Genomic DNA, 21,319 nt, shown 5'->3' on the forward strand with positions numbered 1-21,319 from the left:
AGGAAGACAGAGAGGTAGCTGGGAGTAGGCAGTACACACGGACATTGAACTCTATCTTGTGATTTGCAGCCAATTCTAGATTGAGGCAGGAGGAAAGGAGGTGATTTGCCCAACAATGGCCATACTGGGAATTCAGCCACCCTGGGGCTCCCAGGTGAGTGTTTCAGTCCTGCGAGCCACTCATATAAATCTCGCCTGATCGAGCCTGATCGAGCGCTGAGTGAGCGTGTTTGAATCCAAGAATCAAATGCCTCTGTCTTAGGAGGAAGAATTGGCAGGCCCTCCCTTGCATCTGGGGTGGAAGTCTATGGGGTAAGTGTCCAGGACTTGCAGAGGAGTACAAGTGCCAGAAAGTGCCTGCAGTTCTCATCAGCGCCTTTTTTCTGCTCTCTGGCAGCTAGGATATCGACTGATCCCTTCCTTGCAAGAGTGAAAAAAACAACACCTTGAGAGAAAACATGACTTTGTGTGGTTCACATAGAGAGAGAGCAGCCAAATAGCCCTGCTTTGTTTCTGAAAGACGCATCAGAAATTGCTTAAAATGCCGACTGGGGAATCAGGCTCGTTGGTCTAGGGGTATGATTCTCGCTTCGGGTGCGAGAGGTCCCGGGTTCAAATCCCGGACGAGCCCATGCTGTGGAATTATTTTTAGGCTGCTTATTATATAGGGCCATTTCTTCTTTTCAATGCTATAAGACGCCGTGTATGGTGAGAAAGTTCCTTTCCCTCTACGCTATTTCCCACTTTTGGCGTATAGAATTTCAGTGCCGGACTTCTTTGCAACTGCTTTTCTGGGGTGGACCATCAGTGTAGGAAAATTAAATGCAAAGTGTTTTTCTAGTGTGATTTCAGGTATGGTTTTAAAATCGCCTTTTGGAATAAAAGTGGTCCTCGTTCCTTTCTTCCAAAGAAAGAGATCGGGTAAGGAGGGTCCAACTTTGAGCTTCATGGACATTGGCCCTTGGTCTGTGCATTCCAGCCCACTACATGCCAAGAAGATTCGTGCAAGCGTGTCTGTTTCTGTAGTGTAGTGGTTATCACGTTCGCTTTACACGCGAAAGGTCCCTGGTTCGAGACCGGGCAGAAACAGCAGCTTTCTGTTTTTCACACAGTTTGCATTTACTCTCTCAACTTATAGGAAAGCTGAGATAATGGAAGCTGTCTATCCCTCACCAGCGTGATGTACTGTGCTCCAGGGGCATCAGTGACAGCTCAAAAAGAGAAGTGACGATAGTTTGCGCTATTCGTTTGCACGTCCTTGTGTACTGAAGGTTGGGCCTACTTCATGAAAGCAAGGCATGAGAGCAGAAATGGTTTTATTGACCTCACCGAGAGCATACACCTAGAACAAACAAAATGTCTGAAGGATAGAGGCATTTTCATTTCTTGTTCGATGACGGCCATGGAAAAGACAGCAACCATATTGCAGAAGAGAGCAGCATGTGCAGTTGCTTGCTTTGGGTGAAGCATTCACTAACTCGCTGCCAATAACCCCCGGAGCCGGTGCGAAAGGCAACTCTTGTGTGCCTCGGCTCGTTGGTCTAGGGGTATGATTCTCGCTTAGGGTGCGAGAGGTCCCGGGTTCAAATCCCGGACGAGCCCTTTTTCAGAGGTAAACATACGAATCCTACTCAAAACTCACAATGCCTGACTATTTCTCATTACACTCGCCGCATTGTTGCACAAAATATTTTGAACCTCAGAAGAAACATGGATCACCATGCTTTTTCTGCCTTCATGCTTAGTCTGTGTGTGTCCCAGGTGATGCTTTCCCAAGGTGTACTTGCTGGCATTTAGGCATCAGATATTTGTCTGTCGATGCCTGCATAAGTCAATTTTTAATACGTCTAATTGCAAGCATGTTGGCTGATATCTCTGCAGTTTTCACACTTGCTCCTCGCTTTCTGAGTGGCTGCTGATACAGCAGAATAGAAGTAGAGAGAATCCTTGAGAGGAACCTTGCTCTAACAGTAAAACACAGCAAGTGAGTTTCTGTAGTGTAGTGGTCATCACGTTCGCCTAACACGCGAAAGGTCCCCGGTTCGAGACCGGGCAGAAACACTGTGCATGAGCTGCTTTTATGTGCACCCTCTAAAACCTTATTATCTCAATGCAAGCTTAAGAAGAGGCGGTCCTTGAACCCAGCGAGCCGTGGGAAACTTCCTTTACTTTTGCAAGACGAAACAAATTAATCCGCATCCATCAGTGGTCGCTCTTGTGCCTAGCTTTTTTTTTGTCATGCCATGTTGTTTTGTGGGGTCTTTACACTTGTGACATTGCTGTGAACGTTGTAAGTGCAAACATTGGCAGGTGCAGTCAGAAGAGTCAGATCTGTGCACACCCAGGGCTGTCAGGATGGCCGAGTGGTCTAAGGCGCCAGACTCAAGAGAGCTTGATCTTCAGTGCAACTGAGACTTCTGGTCTCCTCATGGAGGCGTGGGTTCAAATCCCACTTCTGACAGGTTTCTTTTACACCCTTAAATCGTCCTGTTTTTTGCAGTGCATTCCCCACACACCACAATCTTTGCACGGACCTGTAACATATGACGAGAAATCCACCAACGATCAGGCTGGTCCCTCAATCACAATTCCATGTATTCCTGGAAGGGACACCTCAGGCACACCTTCCGTTAAATTTGCACTCCATCACACAAACTGCCGTGCTGGTTTCTCATTAAGCAGTTGATCCCATCTTTGTTGTGAGGCTCTCCTGCCACCTTTTGGGCGGAGAAGGCACTGTCCCTGCAACAACACAGGCAGACATGTTCAACAGGGCTTCCTGGTTATGTGGGAGGAGCAGATTGTCATTGGTCCCCCCTTGCGAATTTTAATTTACATAAGGAAGACAGAGAGGTAGCTGGGAGTAGGCAGTACACACGGACATTGAACTCTATCTTGTGATTTGCAGCCAATTCTAGATTGAGGCAGGAGGAAAGGAGGTGATTTGCCCAACAATGGCCATACTGGGAATTCAGCCACCCTGGGGCTCCCAGGTGAGTGTTTCAGTCCTGCGAGCCACTCATATAAATCTCGCCTGATCGAGCCTGATCGAGCGCTGAGTGAGCGTGTTTGAATCCAAGAATCAAATGCCTCTGTCTTAGGAGCAAGAATTGGCAGGCCCTCCCTTGCATCTGGGGTGGAAGTCTATGGGGTAAGTGTCCAGGACTTGCAGAGGAGTACAAGTGCCAGAAAGTGCCTGCAGTTCTCATCAGCGCCTTTTTTCTGCTCTCTGGCAGCTAGGATATCGACTGATCCCTTCCTTGCAAGAGTGAAAAAAACAACACCTTGAGAGAAAACATGACTTTGTGTGGTTCACATAGAGAGAGAGCAGCCAAATAGCCCTGCTTTGTTTCTGAAAGACGCATCAGAAATTGCTTAAAATGCCGACTGGGGAATCAGGCTCGTTGGTCTAGGGGTATGATTCTCGCTTCGGGTGCGAGAGGTCCCGGGTTCAAATCCCGGACGAGCCCATGCTGTGGAATTATTTTTAGGCTGCTTATTATATAGGGCCATTTCTTCTTTTCAATGCTATAAGACGCCGTGTATGGTGAGAAAGTTCCTTTCCCTCTACGCTATTTCCCACTTTTGGCGTATAGAATTTCAGTGCCGGACTTCTTTGCAACTGCTTTTCTGGGGTGGACCATCAGTGTAGGAAAATTAAATGCAAAGTGTTTTTCTAGTGTGATTTCAGGTATGGTTTTAAAATCGCCTTTTGGAATAAAAGTGGTCCTCGTTCCTTTCTTCCAAAGAAAGAGATCGGGTAAGGAGGGTCCAACTTTGAGCTTCATGGACATTGGCCCTTGGTCTGTGCATTCCAGCCCACTACATGCCAAGAAGATTCGTGCAAGCGTGTCTGTTTCTGTAGTGTAGTGGTTATCACGTTCGCTTTACACGCGAAAGGTCCCTGGTTCGAGACCGGGCAGAAACAGCAGCTTTCTGTTTTTCACACAGTTTGCATTTACTTTCTCAACTTATAGGAAAGCTGAGATAATGGAAGCTGTCTATCCCTCACCAGCGTGATGTACTGTGCTCCAGGGGCATCAGTGACAGCTCAAAAAGAGAAGTGACGATAGTTTGCGCTATTCGTTTGCACGTCCTTGTGTACTGAAGGTTGGGCCTACTTCATGAAAGCAAGGCATGAGAGCAGAAATGGTTTTATTGACCTCACCGAGAGCATACACCTAGAACAAACAAAATGTCTGAAGGATAGAGGCATTTTCATTTCTTGTTCGATGACGGCCATGGAAAAGACAGCAACCATATTGCAGAAGAGAGCAGCATGTGCAGTTGCTTGCTTTGGGTGAAGCATTCACTAACTCGCTGCCAATAACCCCCGGAGCCGGTGCGAAAGGCGACTCTTGTGTGCCTCGGCTCGTTGGTCTAGGGGTATGATTCTCGCTTAGGGTGCGAGAGGTCCCGGGTTCAAATCCCGGACGAGCCCTTTTTTCAGAGGTAAACATACGAATCCTACTCAAAACTCACAATGCCTGACTATTTCTCATTACACTCGCCGCATTGTTGCACAAAATATTTTGAACCTCAGAAGAAACATGGATCACCATGCTTTTTCTGCCTTCATGCTTAGTCTGTGTGTGTCCCAGGTGATGCTTTCCCAAGGTGTACTTGCTGGCATTTAGGCATCAGATATTTGTCTGTCGATGCCTGCATAAGTCAATTTTTAATACGTCTAATTGCAAGCATGTTGGCTGATATCTCTGCAGTTTTCACACTTGCTCCTCGCTTTCTGAGTGGCTGCTGATACAGCAGAATAGAAGTAGAGAGAATCCTTGAGAGGAACCTTGCTCTAACAGTAAAACACAGCAAGTGAGTTTCTGTAGTGTAGTGGTCATCACGTTCGCCTAACACGCGAAAGGTCCCCGTTTCGAGACTGTGCATGAGCTGCTTTTATGTGCACCCTCTAAAACCTTATTATCTCAATGCAAGCTTAAGAAGAGGCGGTCCTTGAACCCAGCGAGCCGTGGGAAACTTCCTTTACTTTTGCAAGACGAAACAAATTAATCCGCATCCATCAGTGGTCGCTCTTGTGCCTAGCTTTTTTTTTGTCATGCCATGTTGTATTGTGGGGTCTTTACACTTGTGACATTGCTGTGAACGTTGTAAGTGCAAACATTGGCAGGTGCAGTCAGAAGAGTCAGATCTGTGCACACCCAGGGCTGTCAGGATGGCCGAGTGGTCTAAGGCGCCAGACTCAAGAGAGCTTGATCTTCAGTGCAACTGAGACTTCTGGTCTCCTCATGGAGGCGTGGGTTCAAATCCCACTTCTGACAGGTTTCTTTTACACCCTTAAATCGTCCTGTTTTTTGCAGTGCATTCCCCACACACCACAATCTTTGCACGGACCTGTAACATATGACGAGAAATCCACCAACGATCAGGCTGGTCCCTCAATCACAATTCCATGTATTCCTGGAAGGGACACCTCAGGCACACCTTCCGTTAAATTTGCACTCCATCACACAAACTGCCGTGCTGGTTTCTCATTAAGCAGTTGATCCCATCTTTGTTGTGAGGCTCTCCTGCCACCTTTTGGGCGGAGAAGGCACTGTCCCTGCAACAACACAGGCAGACATGTTCAACAGGGCTTCCTGGTTATGTGGGAGGAGCAGATTGTCATTGGTCCCCCCTTGCGAATTTTAATTTACATAAGGAAGACAGAGAGGTAGCTGGGAGTAGGCAGTACACACGGACATTGAACTCTATCTTGTGATTTGCAGCCAATTCTAGATTGAGGCAGGAGGAAAGGAGGTGATTTGCCCAACAATGGCCATACTGGGAATTCAGCCACCCTGGGGCTCCCAGGTGAGTGTTTCAGTCCTGCGAGCCACTCATATAAATCTCGCCTGATCGAGCCTGATCGAGCGCTGAGTGAGCGTGTTTGAATCCAAGAATCAAATGCCTCTGTCTTAGGAGGAAGAATTGGCAGGCCCTCCCTTGCATCTGGGGTGGAAGTCTATGGGGTAAGTGTCCAGGACTTGCAGAGGAGTACAAGTGCCAGAAAGTGCCTGCAGTTCTCATCAGCGCCTTTTTTCTGCTCTCTGGCAGCTAGGATATCGACTGATCCCTTCCTTGCAAGAGTGAAAAAAACAACACCTTGAGAGAAAACATGACTTTGTGTGGTTCACATAGAGAGAGAGCAGCCAAATAGCCCTGCTTTGTTTCTGAAAGACGCATCAGAAATTGCTTAAAATGCCGACTGGGGAATCAGGCTCGTTGGTCTAGGGGTATGATTCTCGCTTCGGGTGCGAGAGGTCCCGGGTTCAAATCCCGGACGAGCCCATGCTGTGGAATTATTTTTAGGCTGCTTATTATATAGGGCCATTTCTTCTTTTCAATGCTATAAGACGCCGTGTATGGTGAGAAAGTTCCTTTCCCTCTACGCTATTTCCCACTTTTGGCGTATAGAATTTCAGTGCCGGACTTCTTTGCAACTGCTTTTCTGGGGTGGACCATCAGTGTAGGAAAATTAAATGCAAAGTGTTTTTCTAGTGTGATTTCAGGTATGGTTTTAAAATCGCCTTTTGGAATAAAAGTGGTCCTCGTTCCTTTCTTCCAAAGAAAGAGATCGGGTAAGGAGGGTCCAACTTTGAGCTTCATGGACATTGGCCCTTGGTCTGTGCATTCCAGCCCACTACATGCCAAGAAGATTCGTGCAAGCGTGTCTGTTTCTGTAGTGTAGTGGTTATCACGTTCGCTTTACACGCGAAAGGTCCCTGGTTCGAGACCGGGCAGAAACAGCAGCTTTCTGTTTTTCACACAGTTTGCATTTACTCTCTCAACTTATAGGAAAGCTGAGATAATGGAAGCTGTCTATCCCTCACCAGCGTGATGTACTGTGCTCCAGGGGCATCAGTGACAGCTCAAAAAGAGAAGTGACGATAGTTTGCGCTATTCGTTTGCACGTCCTTGTGTACTGAAGGTTGGGCCTACTTCATGAAAGCAAGGCATGAGAGCAGAAATGGTTTTATTGACCTCACCGAGAGCATACACCTAGAACAAACAAAATGTCTGAAGGATAGAGGCATTTTCATTTCTTGTTCGATGACGGCCATGGAAAAGACAGCAACCATATTGCAGAAGAGAGCAGCATGTGCAGTTGCTTGCTTTGGGTGAAGCATTCACTAACTCGCTGCCAATAACCCCCGGAGCCGGTGCGAAAGGCGACTCTTGTGTGCCTCGGCTCGTTGGTCTAGGGGTATGATTCTCGCTTAGGGTGCGAGAGGTCCCGGGTTCAAATCCCGGACGAGCCCTTTTTCAGAGGTAAACATACGAATCCTACTCAAAACTCACAATGCCTGACTATTTCTCATTACACTCGCCGCATTGTTGCACAAAATATTTTGAACCTCAGAAGAAACATGGATCACCATGCTTTTTCTGCCTTCATGCTTAGTCTGTGTGTGTCCCAGGTGATGCTTTCCCAAGGTGTACTTGCTGGCATTTAGGCATCAGATATTTGTCTGTCGATGCCTGCATAAGTCAATTTTTAATACGTCTAATTGCAAGCATGTTGGCTGATATCTCTGCAGTTTTCACACTTGCTCCTCGCTTTCTGAGTGGCTGCTGATACAGCAGAATAGAAGTAGAGAGAATCCTTGAGAGGAACCTTGCTCTAACAGTAAAACACAGCAAGTGAGTTTCTGTAGTGTAGTGGTCATCACGTTCGCCTAACACGCGAAAGGTCCCCGGTTCGAGACCGGGCAGAAACACTGTGCATGAGCTGCTTTTATGTGCACCCTCTAAAACCTTATTATCTCAATGCAAGCTTAAGAAGAGGCGGTCCTTGAACCCAGCGAGCCGTGGGAAACTTCCTTTACTTTTGCAAGACGAAACAAATTAATCCGCATCCATCAGTGGTCGCTCTTGTGCCTAGCTTTTTTTTTGTCATGCCATGTTGTTTTGTGGGGTCTTTACACTTGTGACATTGCTGTGAACGTTGTAAGTGCAAACATTGGCAGGTGCAGTCAGAAGAGTCAGATCTGTGCACACCCAGGGCTGTCAGGATGGCCGAGTGGTCTAAGGCGCCAGACTCAAGAGAGCTTGATCTTCAGTGCAACTGAGACTTCTGGTCTCCTCATGGAGGCGTGGGTTCAAATCCCACTTCTGACAGGTTTCTTTTACACCCTTAAATCGTCCTGTTTTTTGCAGTGCATTCCCCACACACCACAATCTTTGCACGGACCTGTAACATATGACGAGAAATCCACCAACGATCAGGCTGGTCCCTCAATCACAATTCCATGTATTCCTGGAAGGGACACCTCAGGCACACCTTCCGTTAAATTTGCACTCCATCACACAAACTGCCGTGCTGGTTTCTCATTAAGCAGTTGATCCCATCTTTGTTGTGAGGCTCTCCTGCCACCTTTTGGGCGGAGAAGGCACTGTCCCTGCAACAACACAGGCAGACATGTTCAACAGGGCTTCCTGGTTATGTGGGAGGAGCAGATTGTCATTGGTCCCCCCTTGCGAATTTTAATTTACATAAGGAAGACAGAGAGGTAGCTGGGAGTAGGCAGTACACACGGACATTGAACTCTATCTTGTGATTTGCAGCCAATTCTAGATTGAGGCAGGAGGAAAGGAGGTGATTTGCCCAACAATGGCCATACTGGGAATTCAGCCACCCTGGGGCTCCCAGGTGAGTGTTTCAGTCCTGCGAGCCACTCATATAAATCTCGCCTGATCGAGCCTGATCGAGCGCTGAGTGAGCGTGTTTGAATCCAAGAATCAAATGCCTCTGTCTTAGGAGCAAGAATTGGCAGGCCCTCCCTTGCATCTGGGGTGGAAGTCTATGGGGTAAGTGTCCAGGACTTGCAGAGGAGTACAAGTGCCAGAAAGTGCCTGCAGTTCTCATCAGCGCCTTTTTTCTGCTCTCTGGCAGCTAGGATATCGACTGATCCCTTCCTTGCAAGAGTGAAAAAAACAACACCTTGAGAGAAAACATGACTTTGTGTGGTTCACATAGAGAGAGAGCAGCCAAATAGCCCTGCTTTGTTTCTGAAAGACGCATCAGAAATTGCTTAAAATGCCGACTGGGGAATCAGGCTCGTTGGTCTAGGGGAATGATTCTCGCTTCGGGTGCGAGAGGTCCCGGGTTCAAATCCCGGACGAGCCCATGCTGTGGAATTATTTTTAGGCTGCTTATTATATAGGGCCATTTCTTCTTTTCAATGCTATAAGACGCCGTGTATGGTGAGAAAGTTCCTTTCCCTCTACGCTATTTCCCACTTTTGGCGTATAGAATTTCAGTGCCGGACTTCTTTGCAACTGCTTTTCTGGGGTGGACCATCAGTGTAGGAAAATTAAATGCAAAGTGTTTTTCTAGTGTGATTTCAGGTATGGTTTTAAAATCGCCTTTTGGAATAAAAGTGGTCCTCGTTCCTTTCTTCCAAAGAAAGAGATCGGGTAAGGAGGGTCCAACTTTGAGCTTCATGGACATTGGCCCTTGGTCTGTGCATTCCAGCCCACTACATGCCAAGAAGATTCGTGCAAGCGTGTCTGTTTCTGTAGTGTAGTGGTTATCACGTTCGCTTTACACGCGAAAGGTCCCTGGTTCGAGACCGGGCAGAAACAGCAGCTTTCTGTTTTTCACACAGTTTGCATTTACTTTCTCAACTTATAGGAAAGCTGAGATAATGGAAGCTGTCTATCCCTCACCAGCGTGATGTACTGTGCTCCAGGGGCATCAGTGACAGCTCAAAAAGAGAAGTGACGATAGTTTGCGCTATTCGTTTGCACGTCCTTGTGTACTGAAGGTTGGGCCTACTTCATGAAAGCAAGGCATGAGAGCAGAAATGGTTTTATTGACCTCACCGAGAGCATACACCTAGAACAAACAAAATGTCTGAAGGATAGAGGCATTTTCATTTCTTGTTCGATGACGGCCATGGAAAAGACAGCAACCATATTGCAGAAGAGAGCAGCATGTGCAGTTGCTTGCTTTGGGTGAAGCATTCACTAACTCGCTGCCAATAACCCCCGGAGCCGGTGCGAAAGGCGACTCTTGTGTGCCTCGGCTCGTTGGTCTAGGGGTATGATTCTCGCTTAGGGTGCGAGAGGTCCCGGATTCAAATCCCGGACGAGCCCTTTTTCAGAGGTAAACATACGAATCCTACTCAAAACTCACAATGCCTGACTATTTCTCATTACACTCGCCGCATTGTTGCACAAAATATTTTGAACCTCAGAAGAAACATGGATCACCATGCTTTTTCTGCCTTCATGCTTAGTCTGTGTGTGTCCCAGGTGATGCTTTCCCAAGGTGTACTTGCTGGCATTTAGGCATCAGATATTTGTCTGTCGATGCCTGCATAAGTCAATTTTTAATACGTCTAATTGCAAGCATGTTGGCTGATATCTCTGCAGTTTTCACACTTGCTCCTCGCTTTCTGAGTGGCTGCTGATACAGCAGAATAGAAGTAGAGAGAATCCTTGAGAGGAACCTTGCTCTAACAGTAAAACACAGCAAGTGAGTTTCTGTAGTGTAGTGGTCATCACGTTCGCCTAACACGCGAAAGGTCCCCGTTTCGAGACTGTGCATGAGCTGCTTTTATGTGCACCCTCTAAAACCTTATTATCTCAATGCAAGCTTAAGAAGAGGCGGTCCTTGAACCCAGCGAGCCGTGGGAAACTTCCTTTACTTTTGCAAGACGAAACAAATTAATCCGCATCCATCAGTGGTCGCTCTTGTGCCTAGCTTTTTTTTTGTCATGCCATGTTGTATTGTGGGGTCTTTACACTTGTGACATTGCTGTGAACGTTGTAAGTGCAAACATTGGCAGGTGCAGTCAGAAGAGTCAGATCTGTGCACACCCAGGGCTGTCAGGATGGCCGAGTGGTCTAAGGCGCCAGACTCAAGAGAGCTTGATCTTCAGTGCAACTGAGACTTCTGGTCTCCTCATGGAGGCGTGGGTTCAAATCCCACTTCTGACAGGTTTCTTTTACACCCTTAAATCGTCCTGTTTTTTGCAGTGCATTCCCCACACACCACAATCTTTGCACGGACCTGTAACATATGACGAGAAATCCACCAACGATCAGGCTGGTCCCTCAATCACAATTCCATGTATTCCTGGAAGGGACACCTCAGGCACACCTTCCGTTAAATTTGCACTCCATCACACAAACTGCCGTGCTGGTTTCTCATTAAGCAGTTGATCCCATCTTTGTTGTGAGGCTCTCCTGCCACCTTTTGGGCGGAGAAGGCACTGTCCCTGCAACAACACAGGCAGACATGTTCAACAGGGCTTCCTGGTTATGTGGGAGGAACAGATTGTCATTGGTCCCCCCTTGCGAATTTTAATTTACATAAGGAAGACAGAGAGGTAGCTGGGAGTAGGCAGTACACACGGACATTGAACTCTATCTTGTGATTTGCAGCCAATTCTAGATTGAGGCAGGAGGAAAGGAGGTGATTTGCCCAACAATGGCCATACTGGGAATTCAGCCACCCTGGGGCTCCCAGGTGAGTGTTTCAGTCCTGCGAGCCACTCATATAAATCTCGCCTGATCGAGCCTGATCGAGCGCTGAGTGAGCGTGTTTGAATCCAAGAATCAAATGCCTCTGTCTTAGGAGGAAGAATTGGCAGGCCCTCCCTTGCATCTGGGGTGGAAGTCTATGGGGTAAGTGTCCAGGACTTGCAGAGGAGTACAAGTGCCAGAAAGTGCCTGCAGTTCTCATCAGCGCCTTTTTTCTGCTCTCTGGCAGCTAGGATATCGACTGATCCCTTCCTTGCAAGAGTGAAAAAAACAACACCTTGAGAGAAAACATGACTTTGTGTGGTTCACATAGAGAGAGAGCAGCCAAATAGCCCTGCTTTGTTTCTGAAAGACGCATCAGAAATTGCTTAAAATGCCGACTGGGGAATCAGGCTCGTTGGTCTAGGGGTATGATTCTCGCTTCGGGTGCGAGAGGTCCCGGGTTCAAATCCCGGACGAGCCCATGCTGTGGAATTATTTTTAGGCTGCTTATTATATAGGGCCATTTCTTCTTTTCAATGCTATAAGACGCCGTGTATGGTGAGAAAGTTCCTTTCCCTCTACGCTATTTCCCACTTTTGGCGTATAGAATTTCAGTGCCGGACTTCTTTGCAACTGCTTTTCTGGGGTGGACCATCAGTGTAGGAAAATTAAATGCAAAGTGTTTTTCTAGTGTGATTTCAGGTATGGTTTTAAAATCGCCTTTTGGAATAAAAGTGGTCCTCGTTCCTTTCTTCCAAAGAAAGAGATCGGGTAAGGAGGGTCCAACTTTGAGCTTCATGGACATTGGCCCTTGGTCTGTGCATTCCAGCCCACTACATGCCAAGAAGATTCGTGCAAGCGTGTCTGTTTCTGTAGTGTAGTGGTTATCACGTTCGCTTTACACGCGAAAGGTCCCTGGTTCGAGACCGGGCAGAAACAGCAGCTTTCTGTTTTTCACACAGTTTGCATTTACTCTCTCAACTTATAGGAAAGCTGAGATAATGGAAGCTGTCTATCCCTCACCAGCGTGATGTACTGTGCTCCAGGGGCATCAGTGACAGCTCAAAAAGAGAAGTGACGATAGTTTGCGCTATTCGTTTGCACGTCCTTGTGTACTGAAGGTTGGGCCTACTTCATGAAAGCAAGGCATGAGAGCAGAAATGGTTTTATTGACCTCACCGAGAGCATACACCTAGAACAAACAAAATGTCTGAAGGATAGAGGCATTTTCATTTCTTGTTCGATGACGGCCATGGAAAAGACAGCAACCATATTGCAGAAGAGAGCAGCATGTGCAGTTGCTTGCTTTGGGTGAAGCATTCACTAACTCGCTGCCAATAACCCCCGGAGCCGGTGCGAAAGGCGACTCTTGTGTGCCTCGGCTCGTTGGTCTAGGGGTATGATTCTCGCTTAGGGTGCGAGAGGTCCCGGGTTCAAATCCCGGACGAGCCCTTTTTCAGAGGTAAACATACGAATCCTACTCAAAACTCACAATGCCTGACTATTTCTCATTACACTCGCCGCATTGTTGCACAAAATATTTTGAACCTCAGAAGAAACATGGATCACCATGCTTTTTCTGCCTTCATGCTTAGTCTGTGTGTGTCCCAGGTGATGCTTTCCCAAGGTGTACTTGCTGGCATTTAGGCATCAGATATTTGTCTGTCGATGCCTGCATAAGTCAATTTTTAATACGTCTAATTGCAAGCATGTTGGCTGATATCTCTGCAGTTTTCACACTTGCTCCTCGCTTTCTGAGTGGCTGCTGATACAGCAGAATAGAAGTAGAGAGAATCCTTGAGAGGAACCTTGCTCTAACAGTAAAACACAGCAAGTGAGTTTCTGTAGTGTAGTGGTCATCACGTTCGCCTAACACGCGAAAGGTCCCCGGTTCGAGACCGGGCAGAAACACTGTGCATGAGCTGCTTTTATGTGCACCCTCTAAAACCTTATTATCTCAATGCAAGCTTAAGAAGAGGCGGTCCTTGAACCCAGCGAGCCGTGGGAAACTTCCTTTACTTTTGCAAGACGAAACAAATTAATCCGCATCCATCAGTGGTCGCTCTTGTGCCTAGCTTTTTTTTTGTCATGCCATGTTGTATTGTGGGGTCTTTACACTTGTGACATTGCTGTGAACGTTGTAAGTGCAAACATTGGCAGGTGCAGTCAGAAGAGTCAGATCTGTGCACACCCAGGGCTGTCAGGATGGCCGAGTGGTCTAAGGCGCCAGACTCAAGAGAGCTTGATCTTCAGTGCAACTGAGACTTCTGGTCTCCTCATGGAGGCGTGGGTTCAAATCCCACTTCTGACAGGTTTCTTTTACACCCTTAAATCGTCCTGTTTTTTGCAGTGCATTCCCCACACACCACAATCTTTGCACGGACCTGTAACATATGACGAGAAATCCACCAACGATCAGGCTGGTCCCTCAATCACAATTCCATGTATTCCTGGAAGGGACACCTCAGGCACACCTTCCGTTAAATTTGCACTCCATCACACAAACTGCCGTGCTGGTTTCTCATTAAGCAGTTGATCCCATCTTTGTTGTGAGGCTCTCCTGCCACCTTTTGGGCGGAGAAGGCACTGTCCCTGCAACAACACAGGCAGACATGTTCAACAGGGCTTCCTGGTTATGTGGGAGGAGCAGATTGTCATTGGTCCCCCCTTGCGAATTTTAATTTACATAAGGAAGACAGAGAGGTAGCTGGGAGTAGGCAGTACACACGGACATTGAACTCTATCTTGTGATTTGCAGCCAATTCTAGATTGAGGCAGGAGGAAAGGAGGTGATTTGCCCAACAATGGCCATACTGGGAATTCAGCCACCCTGGGGCTCCCAGGTGAGTGTTTCAGTCCTGCGAGCCACTCATATAAATCTCGCCTGATCGAGCCTGATCGAGCGCTGAGTGAGCGTGTTTGAATCCAAGAATCAAATGCCTCTGTCTTAGGAGGAAGAATTGGCAGGCCCTCCCTTGCATCTGGGGTGGAAGTCTATGGGGTAAGTGTCCAGGACTTGCAGAGGAGTACAAGTGCCAGAAAGTGCCTGCAGTTCTCATCAGCGCCTTTTTTCTGCTCTCTGGCAGCTAGGATATCGACTGATCCCTTCCTTGCAAGAGTGAAAAAAACAACACCTTGAGAGAAAACATGACTTTGTGTGGTTCACATAGAGAGAGAGCAGCCAAATAGCCCTGCTTTGTTTCTGAAAGACGCATCAGAAATTGCTTAAAATGCCGACTGGGGAATCAGGCTCGTTGGTCTAGGGGTATGATTCTCGCTTCGGGTGCGAGAGGTCCCGGGTTCAAATCCCGGACGAGCCCATGCTGTGGAATTATTTTTAGGCTGCTTATTATATAGGGCCATTTCTTCTTTTCAATGCTATAAGACGCCGTGTATGGTGAGAAAGTTCCTTTCCCTCTACGCTATTTCCCACTTTTGGCGTATAGAATTTCAGTGCCGGACTTCTTTGCAACTGCTTTTCTGGGGTGGACCATCAGTGTAGGAAAATTAAATGCAAAGTGTTTTTCTAGTGTGATTTCAGGTATGGTTTTAAAATCGCCTTTTGGAATAAAAGTGGTCCTCGTTCCTTTCTTCCAAAGAAAGAGATCGGGTAAGGAGGGTCCAACTTTGAGCTTCATGGACATTGGCCCTTGGTCTGTGCATTCCAGCCCACTACATGCCAAGAAGATTCGTGCAAGCGTGTCTGTTTCTGTAGTGTAGTGGTTATCACGTTCGCTTTACACGCGAAAGGTCCCTGGTTCGAGACCGGGCAGAAACAGCAGCTTTCTGTTTTTCACACAGTTTGCATTTACTTTCTCAACTTATAGGAAAGCTGAGATAATGGAAGCTGTCTATCCCTCACCAGCGTGATGTACTGTGCTCCAGGGGCATCAGTGACAGCTCAAAAAGAGAAGTGACGATAGTTTGCGCTATTCGTTTGCACGTCCTTGTGTACTGAAGGTTGGGCCTACTTCATGAAAGCAAGGCATGAGAGCAGAAATGGTTTTATTGACCTCACCGAGAGCATACACCTAGAACAAACAAAATGTCTGAAGGATAGAGGCATTTTCATTTCTTGTTCGATGACGGCCATGGAAAAGACAGCAACCATATTGCAGAAGAGAGCAGCATGTGCAGTTGCTTGCTTTGGGTGAAGCATTCACTAACTCGCTGCCAATAACCCCCGGAGCCGGTGCGAAAGGCGACTCTTGTGTGCCTCGGCTCGTTGGTCTAGGGGTATGATTCTCGCTTAGGGTGCGAGAGGTCCCGGGTTCAAATCCCGGACGAGCCCTTTTTTCAGAGGTAAACATACGAATCCTACTCAAAACTCACAATGCCTGACTATTTCTCATTACACTCGCCGCATTGTTGCACAAAATATTTTGAACCTCAGAAGAAACATGGATCACCATGCTTTTTCTGCCTTCATGCTTAGTCTGTGTGTGTCCCAGGTGATGCTTTCCCAAGGTGTACTTGCTGGCATTTAGGCATCAGATATTTGTCTGTCGATGCCTGCATAAGTCAATTTTTAATACGTCTAATTGCAAGCATGTTGGCTGATATCTCTGCAGTTTTCACACTTGCTCCTCGCTTTCTGAGTGGCTGCTGATACAGCAGAATAGAAGTAGAGAGAATCCTTGAGAGGAACCTTGCTCTAACAGTAAAACACAGCAAGTGAGTTTCTGTAGTGTAGTGGTCATCACGTTCGCCTAACACGCGAAAGGTCCCCGTTTCGAGACTGTGCATGAGCTGCTTTTATGTGCACCCTCTAAAACCTTATTATCTCAATGCAAGCTTAAGAAGAGGCGGTCCTTGAACCCAGCGAGCCGTGGGAAACTTCCTTTACTTTTGCAAGACGAAACAAATTAATCCGCATCCATCAGTGGTCGCTCTTGTGCCTAGCTTTTTTTTTGTCATGCCATGTTGTATTGTGGGGTCTTTACACTTGTGACATTGCTGTGAACGTTGTAAGTGCAAACATTGGCAGGTGCAGTCAGAAGAGTCAGATCTGTGCACACCCAGGGCTGTCAGGATGGCCGAGTGGTCTAAGGCGCCAGACTCAAGAGAGCTTGATCTTCAGTGCAACTGAGACTTCTGGTCTCCTCATGGAGGCGTGGGTTCAAATCCCACTTCTGACAGGTTTCTTTTACACCCTTAAATCGTCCTGTTTTTTGCAGTGCATTCCCCACACACCACAATCTTTGCACGGACCTGTAACATATGACGAGAAATCCACCAACGATCAGGCTGGTCCCTCAATCACAATTCCATGTATTCCTGGAAGGGACACCTCAGGCACACCTTCCGTTAAATTTGCACTCCATCACACAAACTGCCGTGCTGGTTTCTCATTAAGCAGTTGATCCCATCTTTGTTGTGAGGCTCTCCTGCCACCTTTTGGGCGGAGAAGGCACTGTCCCTGCAACAACACAGGCAGACATGTTCAACAGGGCTTCCTGGTTATGTGGGAGGAGCAGATTGTCATTGGTCCCCCCTTGCGAATTTTAATTTACATAAGGAAGACAGAGAGGTAGCTGGGAGTAGGCAGTACACACGGACATTGAACTCTATCTTGTGATTTGCAGCCAATTCTAGATTGAGGCAGGAGGAAAGGAGGTGATTTGCCCAACAATGGCCATACTGGGAATTCAGCCACCCTGGGGCTCCCAGGTGAGTGTTTCAGTCCTGCGAGCCACTCATATAAATCTCGCCTGATCGAGCCTGATCGAGCGCTGAGTGAGCGTGTTTGAATCCAAGAATCAAATGCCTCTGTCTTAGGAGGAAGAATTGGCAGGCCCTCCCTTGCATCTGGGGTGGAAGTCTATGGGGTAAGTGTCCAGGACTTGCAGAGGAGTACAAGTGCCAGAAAGTGCCTGCAGTTCTCATCAGCGCCTTTTTTCTGCTCTCTGGCAGCTAGGATATCGACTGATCCCTTCCTTGCAAGAGTGAAAAAAACAACACCTTGAGAGAAAACATGACTTTGTGTGGTTCACATAGAGAGAGAGCAGCCAAATAGCCCTGCTTTGTTTCTGAAAGACGCATCAGAAATTGCTTAAAATGCCGACTGGGGAATCAGGCTCGTTGGTCTAGGGGTATGATTCTCGCTTCGGGTGCGAGAGGTCCCGGGTTCAAATCCCGGACGAGCCCATGCTGTGGAATTATTTTTAGGCTGCTTATTATATAGGGCCATTTCTTCTTTTCAATGCTATAAGACGCCGTGTATGGTGAGAAAGTTCCTTTCCCTCTACGCTATTTCCCACTTTTGGCGTATAGAATTTCAGTGCCGGACTTCTTTGCAACTGCTTTTCTGGGGTGGACCATCAGTGTAGGAAAATTAAATGCAAAGTGTTTTTCTAGTGTGATTTCAGGTATGGTTTTAAAATCGCCTTTTGGAATAAAAGTGGTCCTCGTTCCTTTCTTCCAAAGAAAGAGATCGGGTAAGGAGGGTCCAACTTTGAGCTTCATGGACATTGGCCCTTGGTCTGTGCATTCCAGCCCACTACATGCCAAGAAGATTCGTGCAAGCGTGTCTGTTTCTGTAGTGTAGTGGTTATCACGTTCGCTTTACACGCGAAAGGTCCCTGGTTCGAGACCGGGCAGAAACAGCAGCTTTCTGTTTTTCACACAGTTTGCATTTACTCTCTCAACTTATAGGAAAGCTGAGATAATGGAAGCTGTCTATCCCTCACCAGCGTGATGTACTGTGCTCCAGGGGCATCAGTGACAGCTCAAAAAGAGAAGTGACGATAGTTTGCGCTATTCGTTTGCACGTCCTTGTGTACTGAAGGTTGGGCCTACTTCATGAAAGCAAGGCATGAGAGCAGAAATGGTTTTATTGACCTCACCGAGAGCATACACCTAGAACAAACAAAATGTCTGAAGGATAGAGGCATTTTCATTTCTTGTTCGATGACGGCCATGGAAAAGACAGCAACCATATTGCAGAAGAGAGCAGCATGTGCAGTTGCTTGCTTTGGGTGAAGCATTCACTAACTCGCTGCCAATAACCCCCGGAGCCGGTGCGAAAGGCGACTCTTGTGTGCCTCGGCTCGTTGGTCTAGGGGTATGATTCTCGCTTAGGGTGCGAGAGGTCCCGGGTTCAAATCCCGGACGAGCCCTTTTTCAGAGGTAAACATACGAATCCTACTCAAAACTCACAATGCCTGACTATTTCTCATTACACTCGCCGCATTGTTGCACAAAATATTTTGAACCTCAGAAGAAACATGGATCACCATGCTTTTTCTGCCTTCATGCTTAGTCTGTGTGTGTCCCAGGTGATGCTTTCCCAAGGTGTACTTGCTGGCATTTAGGCATCAGATATTTGTCTGTCGATGCCTGCATAAGTCAATTTTTAATACGTCTAATTGCAAGCATGTTGGCTGATATCTCTGCAGTTTTCACACTTGCTCCTCGCTTTCTGAGTGGCTGCTGATACAGCAGAATAGAAGTAGAGAGAATCCTTGAGAGGAACCTTGCTCTAACAGTAAAACACAGCAAGTGAGTTTCTGTAGTGTAGTGGTCATCACGTTCGCCTAACACGCGAAAGGTCCCCGGTTCGAGACCGGGCAGAAACACTGTGCATGAGCTGCTTTTATGTGCACCCTCTAAAACCTTATTATCTCAATGCAAGCTTAAGAAGAGGCGGTCCTTGAACCCAGCGAGCCGTGGGAAACTTCCTTTACTTTTGCAAGACGAAACAAATTAATCCGCATCCATCAGTGGTCGCTCTTGTGCCTAGCTTTTTTTTTGTCATGCCATGTTGTTTTGTGGGGTCTTTACACTTGTGACATTGCTGTGAACGTTGTAAGTGCAAACATTGGCAGGTGCAGTCAGAAGAGTCAGATCTGTGCACACCCAGGGCTGTCAGGATGGCCGAGTGGTCTAAGGCGCCAGACTCAAGAGAGCTTGATCTTCAGTGCAACTGAGACTTCTGGTCTCCTCATGGAGGCGTGGGTTCAAATCCCACTTCTGACAGGTTTCTTTTACACCCTTAAATCGTCCTGTTTTTTGCAGTGCATTCCCCACACACCACAATCTTTGCACGGACCTGTAACATATGACGAGAAATCCACCAACGATCAGGCTGGTCCCTCAATCACAATTCCATGTATTCCTGGAAGGGACACCTCAGGCACACCTTCCGTTAAATTTGCACTCCATCACACAAACTGCCGTGCTGGTTTCTCATTAAGCAGTTGATCCCATCTTTGTTGTGAGGCTCTCCTGCCACCTTTTGGGCGGAGAAGGCACTGTCCCTGCAACAACACAGGCAGACATGTTCAACAGGGCTTCCTGGTTATGTGGGAGGAGCAGATTGTCATTGGTCCCCCCTTGCGAATTTTAATTTACATAAGGAAGACAGAGAGGTAGCTGGGAGTAGGCAGTACACACGGACATTGAACTCTATCTTGTGATTTGCAGCCAATTCTAGATTGAGGCAGGAGGAAAGGAGGTGATTTGCCCAACAATGGCCATACTGGGAATTCAGCCACCCTGGGGCTCCCAGGTGAGTGTTTCAGTCCTGCGAGCCACTCATATAAATCTCGCCTGATCGAGCCTGATCGAGCGCTGAGTGAGCGTGTTTGAATCCAAGAATCAAATGCCTCTGTCTTAGGAGCAAGAATTGGCAGGCCCTCCCTTGCATCTGGGGTGGAAGTCTATGGGGTAAGTGTCCAGGACTTGCAGAGGAGTACAAGTGCCAGAAAGTGCCTGCAGTTCTCATCAGCGCCTTTTTTCTGCTCTCTGGCAGCTAGGATATCGACTGATCCCTTCCTTGCAAGAGTGAAAAAAACAACACCTTGAGAGAAAACATGACTTTGTGTGGTTCACATAGAGAGAGAGCAGCCAAATAGCCCTGCTTTGTTTCTGAAAGACGCATCAGAAATTGCTTATAATGCCGACTGGGGAATCAGGCTCGTTGGTCTAGGGGAATGATTCTCGCTTCGGGTGCGAGAGGTCCCGGGTTCAAATCCCGGACGAGCCCATGCTGTGGAATTATTTTTAGGCTGCTTATTATATAGGGCCATTTCTTCTTTTCAATGCTATAAGACGCCGTGTATGGTGAGAAAGTTCCTTTCCCTCTACGCTATTTCCCACTTTTGGCGTATAGAATTTCAGTGCCGGACTTCTTTGCAACTGCTTTTCTGGGGTGGACCATCAGTGTAGGAAAATTAAATGCAAAGTGTTTTTCTAGTGTGATTTCAGGTATGGTTTTAAAATCGCCTTTTGGAATAAAAGTGGTCCTCGTTCCTTTCTTCCAAAGAAAGAGATCGGGTAAGGAGGGTCCAACTTTGAGCTTCATGGACATTGGCCCTTGGTCTGTGCATTCCAGCCCACTACATGCCAAGAAGATTCGTGCAAGCGTGTCTGTTTCTGTAGTGTAGTGGTTATCACGTTCGCTTTACACGCGAAAGGTCCCTGGTTCGAGACCGGGCAGAAACAGCAGCTTTCTGTTTTTCACACAGTTTGCATTTACTTTCTCAACTTATAGGAAAGCTGAGATAATGGAAGCTGTCTATCCCTCACCAGCGTGATGTACTGTGCTCCAGGGGCATCAGTGACAGCTCAAAAAGAGAAGTGACGATAGTTTGCGCTATTCGTTTGCACGTCCTTGTGTACTGAAGGTTGGGCCTACTTCATGAAAGCAAGGCATGAGAGCAGAAATGGTTTTATTGACCTCACCGAGAGCATACACCTAGAACAAACAAAATGTCTGAAGGATAGAGGCATTTTCATTTCTTGTTCGATGACGGCCATGGAAAAGACAGCAACCATATTGCAGAAGAGAGCAGCATGTGCAGTTGCTTGCTTTGGGTGAAGCATTCACTAACTCGCT

At 47.2% G+C, this 21,319-nt stretch overlaps 33 non-coding genes across 33 annotated transcripts; all 33 read left to right on the forward strand.

Annotated features, from left to right (window-relative positions):
- The first annotated feature begins 559 nt into the window (after positions 1 to 559).
- On the forward strand, positions 560 to 631 carry TRNAP-CGG (transfer RNA proline (anticodon CGG)). Its single transcript has one exon. It is a non-coding gene; the product is annotated as a tRNA-Pro (tRNA).
- Positions 632 to 1,016: 385 nt separating this feature from the next.
- TRNAV-UAC (transfer RNA valine (anticodon UAC)) lies at positions 1,017 to 1,089 on the forward strand. The gene has a single exon. It is a non-coding gene; the product is annotated as a tRNA-Val (tRNA).
- A 441-nt stretch (positions 1,090 to 1,530) lies between these two features.
- On the forward strand, positions 1,531 to 1,602 carry TRNAP-AGG (transfer RNA proline (anticodon AGG)). Its single transcript has one exon. It is a non-coding gene; the product is annotated as a tRNA-Pro (tRNA).
- Positions 1,603 to 1,988: 386 nt separating this feature from the next.
- On the forward strand, positions 1,989 to 2,061 carry TRNAV-AAC (transfer RNA valine (anticodon AAC)). The gene has a single exon. It is a non-coding gene; the product is annotated as a tRNA-Val (tRNA).
- Positions 2,062 to 2,349: 288 nt separating this feature from the next.
- Positions 2,350 to 2,461, forward strand: TRNAL-CAA (transfer RNA leucine (anticodon CAA)). Its single transcript has 2 exons — positions 2,350 to 2,387; positions 2,416 to 2,461. It is a non-coding gene; the product is annotated as a tRNA-Leu (tRNA).
- A 937-nt stretch (positions 2,462 to 3,398) lies between these two features.
- On the forward strand, positions 3,399 to 3,470 carry TRNAP-CGG (transfer RNA proline (anticodon CGG)). The gene has a single exon. It is a non-coding gene; the product is annotated as a tRNA-Pro (tRNA).
- A 385-nt stretch (positions 3,471 to 3,855) lies between these two features.
- TRNAV-UAC (transfer RNA valine (anticodon UAC)) lies at positions 3,856 to 3,928 on the forward strand. The gene has a single exon. It is a non-coding gene; the product is annotated as a tRNA-Val (tRNA).
- A 441-nt stretch (positions 3,929 to 4,369) lies between these two features.
- Positions 4,370 to 4,441, forward strand: TRNAP-AGG (transfer RNA proline (anticodon AGG)). Its single transcript has one exon. It is a non-coding gene; the product is annotated as a tRNA-Pro (tRNA).
- A 735-nt stretch (positions 4,442 to 5,176) lies between these two features.
- TRNAL-CAA (transfer RNA leucine (anticodon CAA)) lies at positions 5,177 to 5,288 on the forward strand. The gene is made up of 2 exons: positions 5,177 to 5,214; positions 5,243 to 5,288. It is a non-coding gene; the product is annotated as a tRNA-Leu (tRNA).
- Positions 5,289 to 6,225: 937 nt separating this feature from the next.
- Positions 6,226 to 6,297, forward strand: TRNAP-CGG (transfer RNA proline (anticodon CGG)). Its single transcript has one exon. It is a non-coding gene; the product is annotated as a tRNA-Pro (tRNA).
- A 385-nt stretch (positions 6,298 to 6,682) lies between these two features.
- On the forward strand, positions 6,683 to 6,755 carry TRNAV-UAC (transfer RNA valine (anticodon UAC)). Its single transcript has one exon. It is a non-coding gene; the product is annotated as a tRNA-Val (tRNA).
- A 441-nt stretch (positions 6,756 to 7,196) lies between these two features.
- Positions 7,197 to 7,268, forward strand: TRNAP-AGG (transfer RNA proline (anticodon AGG)). Its single transcript has one exon. It is a non-coding gene; the product is annotated as a tRNA-Pro (tRNA).
- A 386-nt stretch (positions 7,269 to 7,654) lies between these two features.
- TRNAV-AAC (transfer RNA valine (anticodon AAC)) lies at positions 7,655 to 7,727 on the forward strand. Its single transcript has one exon. It is a non-coding gene; the product is annotated as a tRNA-Val (tRNA).
- Positions 7,728 to 8,015: 288 nt separating this feature from the next.
- On the forward strand, positions 8,016 to 8,127 carry TRNAL-CAA (transfer RNA leucine (anticodon CAA)). Its single transcript has 2 exons — positions 8,016 to 8,053; positions 8,082 to 8,127. It is a non-coding gene; the product is annotated as a tRNA-Leu (tRNA).
- A 937-nt stretch (positions 8,128 to 9,064) lies between these two features.
- TRNAP-CGG (transfer RNA proline (anticodon CGG)) lies at positions 9,065 to 9,136 on the forward strand. The gene has a single exon. It is a non-coding gene; the product is annotated as a tRNA-Pro (tRNA).
- A 385-nt stretch (positions 9,137 to 9,521) lies between these two features.
- On the forward strand, positions 9,522 to 9,594 carry TRNAV-UAC (transfer RNA valine (anticodon UAC)). The gene has a single exon. It is a non-coding gene; the product is annotated as a tRNA-Val (tRNA).
- A 1,247-nt stretch (positions 9,595 to 10,841) lies between these two features.
- TRNAL-CAA (transfer RNA leucine (anticodon CAA)) lies at positions 10,842 to 10,953 on the forward strand. Its single transcript has 2 exons — positions 10,842 to 10,879; positions 10,908 to 10,953. It is a non-coding gene; the product is annotated as a tRNA-Leu (tRNA).
- Positions 10,954 to 11,890: 937 nt separating this feature from the next.
- Positions 11,891 to 11,962, forward strand: TRNAP-CGG (transfer RNA proline (anticodon CGG)). The gene has a single exon. It is a non-coding gene; the product is annotated as a tRNA-Pro (tRNA).
- A 385-nt stretch (positions 11,963 to 12,347) lies between these two features.
- TRNAV-UAC (transfer RNA valine (anticodon UAC)) lies at positions 12,348 to 12,420 on the forward strand. Its single transcript has one exon. It is a non-coding gene; the product is annotated as a tRNA-Val (tRNA).
- A 441-nt stretch (positions 12,421 to 12,861) lies between these two features.
- Positions 12,862 to 12,933, forward strand: TRNAP-AGG (transfer RNA proline (anticodon AGG)). The gene has a single exon. It is a non-coding gene; the product is annotated as a tRNA-Pro (tRNA).
- A 386-nt stretch (positions 12,934 to 13,319) lies between these two features.
- TRNAV-AAC (transfer RNA valine (anticodon AAC)) lies at positions 13,320 to 13,392 on the forward strand. Its single transcript has one exon. It is a non-coding gene; the product is annotated as a tRNA-Val (tRNA).
- A 288-nt stretch (positions 13,393 to 13,680) lies between these two features.
- TRNAL-CAA (transfer RNA leucine (anticodon CAA)) lies at positions 13,681 to 13,792 on the forward strand. Its single transcript has 2 exons — positions 13,681 to 13,718; positions 13,747 to 13,792. It is a non-coding gene; the product is annotated as a tRNA-Leu (tRNA).
- Positions 13,793 to 14,729: 937 nt separating this feature from the next.
- Positions 14,730 to 14,801, forward strand: TRNAP-CGG (transfer RNA proline (anticodon CGG)). Its single transcript has one exon. It is a non-coding gene; the product is annotated as a tRNA-Pro (tRNA).
- Positions 14,802 to 15,186: 385 nt separating this feature from the next.
- TRNAV-UAC (transfer RNA valine (anticodon UAC)) lies at positions 15,187 to 15,259 on the forward strand. The gene has a single exon. It is a non-coding gene; the product is annotated as a tRNA-Val (tRNA).
- A 441-nt stretch (positions 15,260 to 15,700) lies between these two features.
- On the forward strand, positions 15,701 to 15,772 carry TRNAP-AGG (transfer RNA proline (anticodon AGG)). The gene has a single exon. It is a non-coding gene; the product is annotated as a tRNA-Pro (tRNA).
- Positions 15,773 to 16,507: 735 nt separating this feature from the next.
- TRNAL-CAA (transfer RNA leucine (anticodon CAA)) lies at positions 16,508 to 16,619 on the forward strand. Its single transcript has 2 exons — positions 16,508 to 16,545; positions 16,574 to 16,619. It is a non-coding gene; the product is annotated as a tRNA-Leu (tRNA).
- A 937-nt stretch (positions 16,620 to 17,556) lies between these two features.
- Positions 17,557 to 17,628, forward strand: TRNAP-CGG (transfer RNA proline (anticodon CGG)). Its single transcript has one exon. It is a non-coding gene; the product is annotated as a tRNA-Pro (tRNA).
- A 385-nt stretch (positions 17,629 to 18,013) lies between these two features.
- On the forward strand, positions 18,014 to 18,086 carry TRNAV-UAC (transfer RNA valine (anticodon UAC)). The gene has a single exon. It is a non-coding gene; the product is annotated as a tRNA-Val (tRNA).
- Positions 18,087 to 18,527: 441 nt separating this feature from the next.
- TRNAP-AGG (transfer RNA proline (anticodon AGG)) lies at positions 18,528 to 18,599 on the forward strand. Its single transcript has one exon. It is a non-coding gene; the product is annotated as a tRNA-Pro (tRNA).
- A 386-nt stretch (positions 18,600 to 18,985) lies between these two features.
- On the forward strand, positions 18,986 to 19,058 carry TRNAV-AAC (transfer RNA valine (anticodon AAC)). The gene has a single exon. It is a non-coding gene; the product is annotated as a tRNA-Val (tRNA).
- A 288-nt stretch (positions 19,059 to 19,346) lies between these two features.
- On the forward strand, positions 19,347 to 19,458 carry TRNAL-CAA (transfer RNA leucine (anticodon CAA)). The gene is made up of 2 exons: positions 19,347 to 19,384; positions 19,413 to 19,458. It is a non-coding gene; the product is annotated as a tRNA-Leu (tRNA).
- A 937-nt stretch (positions 19,459 to 20,395) lies between these two features.
- Positions 20,396 to 20,467, forward strand: TRNAP-CGG (transfer RNA proline (anticodon CGG)). The gene has a single exon. It is a non-coding gene; the product is annotated as a tRNA-Pro (tRNA).
- Positions 20,468 to 20,852: 385 nt separating this feature from the next.
- On the forward strand, positions 20,853 to 20,925 carry TRNAV-UAC (transfer RNA valine (anticodon UAC)). The gene has a single exon. It is a non-coding gene; the product is annotated as a tRNA-Val (tRNA).
- Positions 20,926 to 21,319: the final 394 nt, after the last annotated feature.

The sequence above is a fragment of the Triturus cristatus genome, chromosome 10, assembly GCF_964204655.1.
Source record: "Triturus cristatus chromosome 10, aTriCri1.1, whole genome shotgun sequence".
NCBI classification, from domain to species: Eukaryota; Metazoa; Chordata; class Amphibia; order Caudata; family Salamandridae; genus Triturus; species Triturus cristatus.